This window comes from Pinus tabuliformis, chromosome 1_2 (genome assembly GCF_031772625.1).
Source record: "Pinus tabuliformis cultivar Carrire ecotype Pingquan chromosome 1_2, CPIR1, whole genome shotgun sequence".
Classification (NCBI taxonomy): Eukaryota; Viridiplantae; Streptophyta; class Pinopsida; order Pinales; family Pinaceae; genus Pinus; species Pinus tabuliformis.
Window position 1 is genome coordinate 1,086,477,915 of NC_142298.1, and position 15,096 is coordinate 1,086,493,010.

At 35.1% G+C, this 15,096-nt stretch overlaps 1 long non-coding RNA gene across 1 annotated transcript; it reads right to left on the reverse strand.

The window, feature by feature from the left end:
• Positions 1-2,707: 2,707 nt before the first annotated feature.
• LOC149209952 (uncharacterized) lies at positions 2,708-6,843 on the reverse strand. The gene is made up of 3 exons (XR_016252260.1): positions 4,250-6,843; positions 3,684-4,149; positions 2,708-3,488 (listed from the first exon to the last, which is right to left on the reverse strand). It is a non-coding gene; the product is annotated as an uncharacterized LOC149209952 (long non-coding RNA).
• Positions 6,844-15,096: the final 8,253 nt, after the last annotated feature.

Below are 15,096 nucleotides of genomic sequence, written 5' to 3' on the forward strand. Positions count from 1 at the left end.
AAAGATGGAGGGAGCGAAGAAACTACAAATTGCCGAGAGAACAGAAATGGGGCCTCACAGATTCATAGCAGTGAGGTTGAGAGCTATGACTCTGGCTATTTCATGGCGGCGAGTGCAGGTGATACCAGTCCAATTGCACCAATGGGTGGGACTCTAGTTGGCCATGGATTTCTACTGGGAGTTAATGAAGAAATCTAGATTATTCTAGATGTATCATTATTAAATTTTTGTTGTGATTGTGATATCTCAGTCAAGTTATTTCAACTTTTCAATAGATTTGTAATTCAGATTTGTAATTCTTTAAATGTATGATCTTTTTTGCTGATGAAAGTAGAACGCGCTGAGTGCAGGTATTTTCTACGGTCAGGGCCTGCACATTTTTTTCATCTACAAGAATCAATATGGTTTTTTATGATCTTTTATATAAATCTAACATTGCTTTTAAGTGTGTAGATATTGACAGTAAAAAAAACAATAAAACTTGAAGAAATTGCAATCATTAAGGACAAGTATAAGTCCCAATAACCTGCAACAATGTGGAATATAAAGAATGTTAGCCCGCAATCAAGATCAAGAAAGAGGAGATTAAGAGTTCAAGTGTTCCACCTTTGGCCCAAAAAACATAAATAGAAGGAGAAGTTCCACCACTATCTTATGGCAAGAAAGGTGAAGATGAAACTGCACCAGCAAATGAACAAGCATGAATCTTTTAGCAAAAAAACAAAAATGGAAGCTTTGTTATCAAGTCTTTTTTATGTAGTGTTGTAAACCTCGCTGACACAGAGACTAGCTGGCATGTTATTCATGTTATGCTTTGATCCAGTTCTCCGTTAAGGGGGGACTTGGAATAATGGAGAAATATAAGGTGTTCTAGATTAGCTGTTTGTTGAGATTATAGGTCATATTTAGTTCTTGGATCCTATAAATCCATAATTTTACATATTTATGAACATTCTAAGTGATTGAACAATAGTGTTGTGTTAGGAACCTGAGAGTTGCTCCTCTCCTAAATTTTAGTTTTCTGAGGATCGTAGGCAATAAAGGATTTGAATTCCAACAATAATTTTGGATCATCGTGAGTTGATTTTGCTAAAAAAGAAGAGAAAGAGAAGAAAAATAAAAGTGGGTAGCTTGTATGATATTTGAAAACTAAAACAAAATGCAATGGAGAGAGAATGATTACAATGTATGATATTGGATCCATTTTAACTTTAGATCTACCCAATATTAAAAGGAATAAAATATTTTGAGATGCAAATCTCTCTTAAAGTAAAAAGATATTTGATCCCTCTAAACTCTTAGTAAATCCTCTAAACTCTTTAATAAATCCCTAATTAAAATAGATCTAAACTAAACCATCACTTCACTTCTATATTAATAAAACTCGCTTAAATAAAAATAACAATCCATATTCACCCTGACATAACACTAATATTACCATTTTGATCTGCATGTCCACACCTCGTGCTCTTGTTACTACCGAAGTACTGCGGTAGGAGAATAAACAACCAATGCAAAATCTCTTATTCACATTAACCTGAGTTACATTATGCTTAGTATAAAGAATAATATTTATATATTAATATTATGTTTAAAGAAATATATTTATAAAAAAAACCATGACAACGAGTCAAAAATAAAAATACAATATATTTAAAAATATATATTTAATTATAATTCAAAATTAATGTAATTAAGAAACCATATTTAATAATAAAGAGAGAATCTTGAGTATATCAGAGAATGTATGTAGATGGTAAGTGATTGAGGATTCTTAGAATATATGGGTAAAATTTAATGGGCAAATTGCTTGTCATGGGGTGATTTGTTGGACCGTTTAAAAATGGAGTTGTCTTTAGTGCGATTTTTTAAACTTTTTGGTGCCACTAGAATCCCGTGGAAAAATTTAAGGTAAAATCTTTATTTATGTATTGTAAACTGGTTTTTTTACTGTATATATATGGATTCAACACCCTCAAAAACCCCTAGAGCACTTAGATTGTACAGGGGTTACCCATCAAACTTGTGATTTCAATAAATTCCTGCCAGATTTTAGAGAAATTAAACCGGAAAAACCCACCTCAAAAACTCCCAAAAAGTCACACTAAAGACAACTCATTTGAAAATTTGCAAAAATATCAAGGTCTTTTTTTGAAATTGTGAAAACCGTTGTGAAAACTGTCAAATTTAACGGGTGGATCTATTTTGAAATTCCAACCCTGGCTAAATATCCCAAGAATCTGCAATCACTTAAGTGCTTATCTGGATATATTGACACTATATGAGAATACATGTTATATGAGAGAGAACATATCCAAATGAGCAAGTGATTGAGGATTCTTGGAATACATGAGCGAAATATTCCAAGAATCTGCAATCATTTAAGTGCCCATCTGAATATATTGTCTCTATATAGAAATACATAAACATAATATTCCAAAAATCTACAATTACTTAAGTGCCTTTCTAGATATGTTGTCTCTCATATATAATCTTTATATAAAAACAACACCCTTAACTTTTTATTATTAAATGTTATTTGTGAATTATTAAACTCAGGGTATCCAGATAGAACCATATCCAGTCAGATTGATTATGTAAAAATGGATTTTAAGAAGAAAAAGCAGCCTTACTTTCATTACTTAAAACAAAAGAGGTCACAATAAGTACAGATCAAATCAGTTTCATCAAAGAGATCAATGTCCGGCATTAGCATTCCAGCCAGGAAAAAAACAGAGATCGCCAGAAAAAAACAGAGATCACAAAAAACATTGCTGACAGAAACATAAACCAAACCAAAACAGACCAAAACAGTGGGATCTGCTGATCTTGATCTCAAAACAGAGGCAAATATAACCACCAAGACCAGAAAACAAAAGCTCCATACCCCCTGATCAATACTGAAGTCAGAAATAGAGAAATAAGTCATCCCCAAAAAAAAAGGGGGGAAAGAGAGGGCCTCCCCTGGCTCTAGAAAATGAAACTGACGGAGCACACTACAGGGCGAGGCAGACGACCTTTTTGGAAAGGAGGTCTGCCTCACAGTTCTGTTCCCTACGGATATGGAAGCAACCAAACCCCGGATTGCTCTGAATGATTTCGCTTCGACCCCATTAGACTGCCCCTAAGTGAAGTCCCTGTTTAGGTTCTTTACAACCGGAGGAGGGTTTAACCCTTACACCCGCCCGCCCTTCAACATTCGTAATGCCATTCTCCAGACTGAGCTGGAGCAACAGATGAGGCAGTGTGTCATTGAAAACAACAGAAACGACCTTGAGGTCATTCCCGCGGATTACACTGAAGCTTTACACTCAACAGATATGCAATATATTTTGAATGGATTGGATATAGCTGGTGAGCATTGTTCACTCGCGAGTGAGAGCAGCAATGCCATGGAAACAGAGGCCAGCTGGAAGGTGCTGTGGTAGAATCATTGTGTTTTCTTCTTTGCAATCTGTAAAAACCATATGTAGGCCGCACACAAATACCTGGGTCGATTAAAGTAAATATAGATTTAGTATTGTAAAAAACAATATATTTTTCTTTTTGAATAGGAATACACATACAATATTATATTAACATAAATTTGCTCGAGTAACTAAAAATACTGTAACGATTGCAACAACAAAGATAAAATGGAAACAACAAAGATAAAATGGAAAGTTTTTGTTGTTGTAATTTACCCCAATTAAAATGTAGAAGAACTTTGATCATTTGATGTAGTTGCAACATTCTTTGTTGTGGATGCATCTCTAAGTAAATTGGACAAGCATTGTCTTGGTCTCTTGGAAAAATCATTCTTTCCCACCCAATCCTCTTTGAGGCTCTTTAACATAAATGCTACATCTCTCATAGTTGGTCGTTCTTCAGGTGAGTCTTTTGAACAACATAAACCAATGGACAACAAAGAAGATAGACATTTATATACTTCATCTTCTTCAAATGTATCTCCATCCAACTCAGTTAGAAGGCTATTGTCAATTATATCCTTCAATATACTTGGAAATGCAGAGTTAACCCATGTGTGCAAGGTTAGGCCTCCAACAAAGATGTCACTAGTTGGCGCCATTCTAGTAAGCATTTCCAGTAACATAATGCCATAGCTATAAACATCTCCTTTGATGGAAACTGTCCCACCCAATCCATATTCTACATTAAAGACAACCATGTTCAAATTTTATTCAGACAAACCATACAAATTTATTAATAATGAAAAAACAAGCATAACTAATGTTTTGAAAAGACATACCTGGAGCAATATATCCTATAGATCCTTTCAAAGAAAGTGTTGAAGCAAGTGAATCAATAGAGGTTGCACCAATTAGTCTTGCAATCCCAAAATCTGTTACATGACCTAACATGTCCTCATCCAAAAGCACATTGCTAGGTTTTATATCACAATGCACTACTTGCACAGGAGAATCATGATGAAGATATTCCATAGCATGAGCCACATCTATGAGAATGCTTAATCGTGTTTCCAATCCTAATTCACACACTTGTTCATCATTATTGTCATCTCTATCAGGATACAAATGCCTTTCTAAGCTTCCATTACACATAAACTCAAACACTAAACCTTTGAAATGGAGGTTAGAACATGAGGTTATGATTCTCACAAGATTTCGATGACGAACATTTTGCAACACCTTACATTCTACTTCAAAACTATTCTCAGCTTGGGCATTTTGAAGATTGAGAACTTTCACAGCAAGAAGTGTACCATCAGTCAAAGTTCCCTTGTAGACTGATCCAAAACTACCCTTCCCCAACAAGTTAGTCTCATTAAAGCCATTTGTTGCTTGGAAAAGCTCTTGATATGAGATCCTTCGATGCTCCACTTTTTGTAAAATAGCTAGTGGAATACTAAAGTTTGGTATTTTCAAATTCCCTCTCCAAAGGAATGATAAAAGGAGACAACATAATATGAAACCAACACCAAGAATAGGCAACAACACCATTTTTATGACTTTAACATGACTATTGGATGTTGGACATGAACGTAATGAAAGTTCTTGTATTCCACATATACCAGGATTTCCAGTTAAGGATATGGTTTGATTTATAGAGAATTCTCCTTTTGAAACTTCACCTGTGAGCTTATTAAAAGATAAATCTAAAGATTGAAGCATTTTCAACTTCTTGAGTGTAATTGGTATTGTACCTGATAAGGAGTTTGAAGAGAGATCTAGGAACATGAGATTTTGTAAATTTCCAAGTGAATCTGGAATAGAACCTTGGAAGGCATTTCGAGATAAATTCAATGATTGTAGTGCGAGGCAATTACCAAGCATAGTTGGAATGAGCCCAGTGATTTGATTGCCAGAAACGTCTATAGCTTGAGCCATTACAATCTTACTAATCTCTGAAGGTAATGAGCCTTCTAATAAATTCCATGACAAATCCAAATAGAATTGTAGATTAAAAAGACCAGAAATTTCATGTGGTATGCTTCCACTAAGTCTATTGTGAGACAAGTCGAGCAATGCCAAATTTGTGCACTCTTCTATAGTGGCAGGTATCTGACCAGATATGAAGTTGTGATGAAGATAAAGCATTCTTAGTTGTTGAAGGTAGCGCAATGAATTGGGAATTCTTCCTGAAAGCCTGTTTCTACTAAGGTCCAAAAGACCAAGATGCTTTAATGGTTTAAAGACATTTGGGATTTTTCCTTCTAACTTATTGTTTCCAAAATCCAATCTTTCTAATTTTACAAAGCTTTGCAAAGATGGAATACTACCATTGAATATATTTCCACTTAAATTGAGAAAGGTTAAATTACTAAGGTTACTAATTTGAAAAGGGATATTTCCTTCTATTCTATTCCGGAATAAAGCAAAGAGAGATAGATTAGAAGAAAGTTTTCCTATTGTAGATGGTAAAACACCCCTTAGTTTATTATGACCCAAGCGTAATTTTTGTAAATGTGAACAATTAGTAAGAGCTGTGATAAAAGGCATAGTAACACCACCACTTTCAAATTGATTATGTCCCAAGTTTAAACTTTGAAGAAATGATAGCTTACCTAATTCTATTGGCACAATCCCCTGTAAATAATAATTGAAACTCAAATCTAATATTACAAGTTTGGAACAATTCCCAATAGATATTGGTATGTTTCCACTCAACTGATTATTCCATAAACTGAGTATGGTCAACTGGTTGAGCTTGCCAAACTCCGAAGGAATATGCCCTGTCAAATTGTTTATGGCAATTTCCAATTCAGTCAAGGAAGATATGTTTGACAGGGAAGTAGGAATCTTACCTGATAAATTATTGATTTGAAGATAAAGCAGTTGTAGATTAGTGAGTAGACCCAATTCTACGGGGATATTTCCTGTCAGAGTGTTAAACGAGAGGTCCAGCACAACCAGATTATGGCAATTTGAAATGTTACGTGGAATGCTTCCTTGCAATTGATTGCTGGGCAATGAGAGTACTCTCAGACGAAAGAGACGTCCCAATTGAGGCGGGATAGAACCATGCAGCGCATTGTGTGCTAGATCAATTGAGCAGAGAAATGACAAATTGCCGAGAGAAGGAGAAATGGGGCCTTGCAGATCCATAGCAGTGAGGTTGAGGGCGATGACCCTGTCCATTTGATGGCGCCGTGTGCAGGTAATGCCAGTCCAGTTGCACAACGGATTGGAGGGACTCCAATTGGCCATGGAATGCTGAGGATCCTTGGCAATAAGGGACTTGAATTCCCACAATGATTTTCGATCATCATGAATTGATTTTGCAAAGGAAGAGACAATGAAGAGGATAAAAAAATGCAGAGAAATATAAAAACGGAGAGGAGTTAACATGATTTCTGAAACTCAAATAAACGCAGTAGAGAGGGGAAATGAAAACAATGGATATAGTATGGGTGTTCTCACAACTACTTATAGCGTGGGAGGTAGAGGAAAAGAAGTATAGGATGGCTACATATGCGGTGAAAACTCTGCCAACGAGGCTGAGTGTACCCATCGATTTCAGTGTAAGAAGTTGTCAGCTGGCATATTCATTATAGGAGGGCTATAGTGTAAGAGGTTTTCAGCTGGCATATTCAGTATAGGAGGGCTACATGCAGTGAAAACTCTGTTAATTAGGCAGAGTGTACTTATTAAAGGGTTTGAGAGGGTTTAATAATAATTTTCTTATTAAAATATACCAGGGCTATATCTCTTATGAGTGAAAACTTTGTTAATTAGGCAAAGTGTACCCATCCATTGTCAGCTGACATATCTAGTATAAGAGGGCTACATATGCGGTGAAAACTCTGCCAACCAGGCAGAGTGTACCCATCAATTTCAGTGTAAGAAGTTTCAGTGTAAGAAGTTGTTAGTTGGTATATTTATTAGAGGGTTGAGAGGGTTTAATGATAATTTCTCTAATAAAGTATAAGATGGCTATATATGTAGTGAAAATTTCGTCAACTACGCAGAGTGTACCCATCAATTTCAGTGTAAGAAATTGTCAACTAATCTCTATTAAAAAATTGAGAGTTTAATGATAATTTCTCTAACTAAATTTAAGGTTTATTATAATGCACCATTCTATTAAAAAGAATTATTAGAGGGTTGAGAGGGTTTAATGATAATTTCTCTAATACAGTATAAGATGGCTATATATGTAGTGAAAATTTCATCAACTAAACAATGTGTACCCATCAATTTCAGTGTAAGAAATTGTCAACTAATCTCTATTAAAAAATTGAGAGAGTTTAATGATAATTTCTCTAACTAAATTTAAGTTTTATTATAATGCACCATTCTATTAAAAAGAATTAAGAATGGGTTATCTTATCTATATTAACTCTTGATTCTTGCGGATCCTAAAAAAATGATATCTTCAATGAAAAAATATCCATCCAGAAGATGTTTATAATTTCTCACCAACGACCTAATTCCAACAGCGACGGATGTGCCATGTTGTGGCCAAAACTCTCCCACGGAAGCAGAGAGTGACTCAATTCCGTGATATTTTGCACCGAATTCATTTTTAGTGTAGAAGATCTTAATTATTCTCACCTGCTACTAATAATAAGTCAGAAGAATGGGTAGTGTGGTTGGTAAGAATCTATCTCACACCACTTATCATCAGGGTTGGAATTTCAAATAGGGACACTCTGTCAAAATGGACGGTTTCGACCACTTTGGTGTAGGTTTTGATGATTTCACCGAAGAATAATGATAGTTCTGAAATTTTAAAATCAATCACTTTTATTGCAAAGTGTGTTCATATTTCACTTTTTTTAATTAGATAAATCAATTTTAATTAATAAATGTTAATCAACATTATTATTAGAAAAAATATGGATTATTTTAAAAATATAATTAATAATATAAAATTAATCTATATTATAATTATAATAATAATAATAATATATTTTAGCTCATGGGAGTAGAGTGGATAGTGATAGGGTATTTTATTGAAGCACTCCATGGTGAAAATGTCACCTGTTGAAAATTGTATGGGAAAAAATCCAACCATGCTAAGGGCTAGTGGGGGGCTAGTGAGGCCCAGGCCAGATGTGATCCTTGGGTGATTTTGATGGCCTAGATGCCCTGGGTCACAACTACTCAACCCACAGGTTAGTCATGATAGTCATCTTAGGACTCACATAAACTAGCAAACAAATAATAATAATAATAATATATTTTAAATAGCTAAATACCTTTCAAAAAAATCAACTTAACATGGGTTGAAAGGCTCACACCAAAAATATCATTTTTTTTTTCCTTTCTAATGACTCACATAAACTAGCAAACAAATAATAATAATAATAATAATAATAATAATATATTTAAATAGCTAAATACCTTAAAAAAATATCAACTTAACATGAGTTGAAAGACTCACATGAAAAATATCATGGTTTTTTATTTTATTTTTTTATCACTCTTTCTGCGAATCGCAAGAATCAAGGAAGAGTCAAGATTATCTGGCTCTCAATGGTGTATCATGTAGTTCTCAATGGAGGAAGAGTCAAGATTATCTGGCTCTCAATGGTGTATCATGTGGCTCTCAATGGAGTATCATGTCACGATGAGACTTGAAATTAAGTGGAGTGGTTATCATTAAACCCTCCCAACCACCTAAAAGAGACTCAATTGACATCATATTAACATCAAATCAATTCAAAAATATATTAAATAAAAAAAATCAAACATTCTTTCAATATTATTATGTCTTTCTTTAAAACATTTAATCTATTTATGGTATCACATAAAAAAAATAACATGTTAATATCAAATCAATTCAAAAACTTACTTCATTTAAAAATTAAACATTCATTATAACCTTCTTTAAAGGTTTTTTAATCAACTAATCGTATAAGATTCTAGGCCTTACAAAGTTATTTTACATTTATGATGACAAAATATAACATGTTAATATTAAAATCAAATTAAAGCCTTTAAAGTATGTTCCTTTCATTATTCATAATATTTAAAGTATGTTCGTTTCGCAATTTAAAATATGTTTGTTTCATTATTTATAATATTTAAAATATGGTCCGCATGGGGTAGTTGAAGTGGCAATGGCCGTGGAAATGAAGTCTCACCGAACTGGAGATCTTGGGTCCAATTCTTGTGCTACCCTCCCCGGAAATGGGGTGAATAACGGACATATAAAAACTCGAAAATGAAAAGGTTCTACCTAAGCTTACAAAAAAAATAATATTTAAAGTATGTTTGTTTCACTATTCGTATAGTTGAAGAATAAATTTTTGATGTAAAAATATATATGGCTCTTATACAACAATGTGATGTCTGGCTTGGTCATGACGTTAAAATTAGATAATAATATAAATAATATAGTCAAGGCTACCCCAAGTTTACTATTAAGAAATTCTCTTTAAAATTTAAAGGATTCACTCAAATAAAAAATCAAACTTTCACTTTAAAGTATGCGTAACTTAAACTTTTTAAGTTAACTTGTTCTTAAAGTTTAGTATTGGTGATTTTAAAAGCATAATATATTTTGTAGTCTAATTATTTATTTATTTTTATTTTTTTTCTCTCGTTTTCTTCATAGTTTATTAGATAATTACTTGACTTTGGTAATTTAAACAAAAATATTTTCGCGTTAATTAAGCATTATAATTACAATTTTTTTCTCTCACGATGAATCTTGTTATCAACATCCAATTAAATTTAAGTGTTTACATTATTTTATTTGAGACATATTCTAGGGTTTCAAAATTTATCTTTATCATTAATGTGCTACTATTAAGCGAGGTTTTTGGATCTAATCAATAAGCTATCATAAAATTATTGCAAGGTATGTTGTTCTCATCCCTAAGTATTGACCTGGTTTACTCATTATCCCCTCAATAAGTGTGTTTAATCATATATTATCATCCTCCCCTAAATCATAAAACCTACTTTTAACTTATTGTACACCATAGGTATCTCTCTCTCTCTCTCTCTGATATATATATCTATATATATATATATATATATATATATATATAACATCAAATGAAATTGTGCACTCTAAATTAAAGAAATAACATAATATAAAATCCCGCAAGCACATGATAAAAATTGGTGGGGTAATAAGTAAATAATGTGAGGGTATCTCCATAAAGGTTACCTAAAAAGTGAATCCACGTTAAACATAATGCTTTCCATGTCATACTCTTACATTGTCATAAATATTTACTTTACCCACTAACATAATATTCAATCACTTGGCCTCCTAAAGTAAAAGAATTATCTAAAATCGTAGCTTTTGGGAAATTAGAGAGGGGGATCTAGCCTTGTTCTAGAAAGATTCTTGGCAATAATGGTCGAAACTAGAAAAAAGAGGGAAAACAAAATGAGATCAAAACACAATTACTGGTAGGGGAAAAGCATTGTTCAAGCATTATTGGGAGCAATCAACAACACATAACCTATTAGGTCCCTATAATACTAGTGCAACCCCTATATTGTTATTATTGTGCCCCATAGAAGCCCACAATTGTAATTGTTGTGTCCTTACATTATTATTTTTATGTAGACCTTAATTATATTTTGATCGTTTAGACTCCTATACATTCCAAGGAGGTCTTTTTATTTGAATTGATCCAGGTAGCTCTAGACACGCTCAGATTCAGAAGTGGCTTCAGAATAGCTCAAAAATCAAAATCATCATAATTATGTGAAACCATGACCAGATCGTAGTGCTCGTCGTCCTGATTCCAACAGTGTGAACGATACTCAAATCCGAGTTCCTATGGTCAACTTATGGCTGGTCAAATTTCGGGTCAAACTTGGCTAAATGTGAGTCTTAACGAGGCAACAATTTGACCGAAACTTGGCACATGAAATCTGGCCATCGGAATAGGCAAATTTGTTGCCTACTTAATTTGTCTAGTTATCCTTATTTTTTGGTGGGGAAATTTGAACTATTGTTTTAAATATTAGAAAACAAAAAAATTATAAATAGGGTGGCGGGTTGCCACCCCTGTCACAGTGTTAACAAAAAAAATTTGAATTGGGGTGGTGGGCCGCCACGCGCTACGACCACATATCACATATAACACAAAAAAAAAGAACCAACGGTGGGCGGGCCACCCAACGGTAGACCCTCCCCACCAAATATAACATATGCATTGTAATGTGGCACCGACGAGATTTGAACCCGCATGGCCCACGTGGGCCGCGCCCCAATGGGTGGCCCATAAACAACAATACAACCATTTCAAACATCGTTATCACAATTTAATTAACCGTTGATCGTAACCGCATTACAATGAGCATGCTAATTCCGCCGACGGTTTAAACAAACACCAAAATATTACATGCAATTTGGGGAGTTGGGGGGGGGGGGTTGAACCCTGTCTGCCCTGGTCCCAATCGATTTCGTCGTTGTTGGGCCAATGAACCATGCTTTAACAAGCCTGCCCAACATATTTTATTTAAACCCAAAATTTTCACTTGACAGATCAATGGAGGAGCGCCGAACTAGACCATATCGGAACAATGAGCGGATAGAGGGTGTGGAATCTTGAATGTGGAGAACCTTGAGATGCTGCAAAGATTCCCTTAGAGGGCCAAAGATGCCAATGCTAGAATTGTCAAGCTTATAGTCATTTTTGCACGTTTTCTCGCTAGGAGTCCAACCATGCAGTCATAATCTCCACCTGAGCAACATAAATTTAGGTGTCCAACAACAAGGAATCTTTGGAGAATCTTATGGAACCTAAAAGATTCCCTTGGAGGCTTTTTTCTAGTGTCGAAATGATGCTCACTTTATAGTCATTTTTCACAGAATTTTGTAGGGAGCGCAATGGTGTGCTCAAAATATTCATCCGAATTACGGATTTTTCAGCCATCTTCAGGAAGGAATCTTTGGGGGAATATTCAAGATGCCAGAGGGTTCAGAATTTGACGGAGTCAGAAAGGGGAAACGTTTATAGTCGTTTGACATGATTTTGCTCCATGAATTCAACGTTGGTGTTCATTTCAGCAGCATAGATTTGCACTTTTCGGTCATCCCCGAGAGTGGAGGTATATGATGTAGTTATGTCATGATTTTCTTCTAATTTGTTGAGAAGATGTTTTTGTTGTTGAGATCCCGGATTACCATTATTTTAAGGGATACTTGTATGCCACATTTTGTGAGATTTTATTAGCTTGTCATGCTGAAGGAATACCCATTTGAGTGAGAGTTGCTATAAGGAAAAACGTCTCGTGGAGAGACATGCCACTCTTATTGAGGGAATTTTCCCATGTGACTGAGAGTTCATGAGAACATCTCGTGGAGAGACAAGCCACTCTGGTTGAGGGTATTTATCCTTGTAATGACAAAGAAAATACCATGTACATCATCATCTTTCAACATTAATGAAGTGACCTCCCCACTATTGACATCAGGGCCCGAAGACGTAACCCACACTAGGTGAACCCCGTTATTAATGTGTTTGTGTTCTCTGATTTGTTGATTGTATTTATGTTTCTTGTTTTTTTAGTATGCACATGTGGTTGTTTTATTCTCTTTCATATGCAATTTTGCTAACATCACAAAAGTAAAATACCTTGGATAATTCTGGTAGCTGAAGAGATCTGGATCAAGTTTGGTATCAGAGTGGTCTTCTCGCTTATGTGAATTGCGAGTGTGAACAATTGAATGTGCAACAAGAAAGAAAATGGAGGATGAAAAAGATATGAATGAGGCCTTCCCCAAGATGTCAAAAATTGTGGAAATAATGTATGAATCTTATGAGAAGAAAATGGCAAGAGAGGAGCGGGAGAAAGAAAGATAAGATGATGATGCTCCATTTATCCCCTTGAGTGTACATTCATATTCTTCATTGTCTTCTCATCATTCAGATGAGAAGATCAATTAGAGCCTTCAAGCATAGAATGTTGAATTGAGGAGACTTCTACGAGAAGAGAAAGAGGAAAAACAGAGACTACAACTTCAACTATAGGCCACAGAAGAGGCCTTGAAAGAGTTGAAGCGCAACGAAGGCTTAGTGAAACCATCATCACCTGTTTCAAAATTGAAAGCTAAGGTAAACAATGTTGATCATTATTCAATTTCATCTTCATATGACACTATTTCTGTTTGAAATATGGAGGTACCCATTTCAGGAACTGGCATGAGACTCCTTACCAAGATGGGGTATAAAGGAGGAGGACTTGGTGTTAATGTCCAAGGGATGACTCAGCTGACTCAGCCATTGGATGTGGTACAACGACCTCGATTCGCAGGTTTGGGATACACTGAAGGAGAGTGCTCAAATGTGTCATAAGCTTCCAAGAAATTGTTGAAACCATTGAGGAAAGAGAATGATGGGAACACATCACCATCCTCCCATGACATTGCACATTGCAAAGGGAGAGCTAAAGTAAGCTCTTATCATCAGAATTGCACTAGAAATAGTCAAGAGAGATATAAAAAGTCTCAGTATTCTAAAGGTCATTTTGATTACAAGCATGTTAATGATGAACACAAATCATGTCATATAAAAACATGTGGTTTTTGTGGTTTACATAACCATGTGTTTGCTGAGTGTTTGAAGAGAATGACAACAAGAAAGAGGATGAGGCGTGAAAGGTCTTCTCCACATCAGGGAACGAAGAAGGTTAAGCAGGTCTGGAGGAAGAAGACCTGTTACAATCATTACAACAGAGGTGGTCATCAAAGAGCCACATGTTGGACGCTCCATCCAAAACAATGTCTCAAGGACAAAGTGCCCGTGCAGAAACCAGTTGATGAAGGTGTTCAACAAGAAAATCCGCCACATTCCTCATGGATCACTTTGTTGTGTAAGAAATGGTTTGCTAGATATGGTAGATTGTCATGACCTCATTTTGTAAATCATGTGTTGTGATTTAAATTGTAAAAGTGATGATGTGTTTTCCATTGCTTATTAAAGAAACATTGATGTTTTGGCCTTTTATTGATAGATGGGTGTTTACTTTAATTTTGATGTAAATGTGACAAAAGAGTGTGTCTCATAAACTCTTTGCAAGTATCAGGGATTGGGTCATGGTTGGTCATTGAGCATGTGATTTGCAAATATTGTAATACATGTTTGCAGAGGATGCAGGTGTCGGTTCATCACTTATGGCTCCAAAGGACAAGGGTAAAGGAGAAGGAAGTGTGACCTGTCAGTACACTTGTGGTGCAGACAATGTAACACAACAGTCGCATATTATGTTCATGTTTTTGGAGGACCAAAAGCTCCTTAGTCGGGAGGAATGATCTAGGTGGCTACATACACACTCAGATTTAGAAGTGGCTTCATAATAGCTCAAAAATCAAAGTCATCAGATTGATGTGAAACCAAGACCAGATTGTAGTTTTCATTACCCTAATTCCAATGATGTGAACAACACTCAAATCTGAGTTCGTATGGTAAAATTATGGTTGGTCAAAGTTCGTGTCAAACTTGGCCAAGTGGCAGTATTAACGATTCAACAATTTGACTGAAACCCGATGCATGAAATCCAGCCACTAGAACGGGCAAATTTGTCGCCTACTTAATTTGTACAGTGACCCTTATTTTTCGACAGGAAAATTTGAACTATTGGTTTTATTAGAAAACAAAAAAAATATAAATAGGGTGGCGGGCTGCCACCCCTGCCATAGTTTTATTATATAACAACCAAA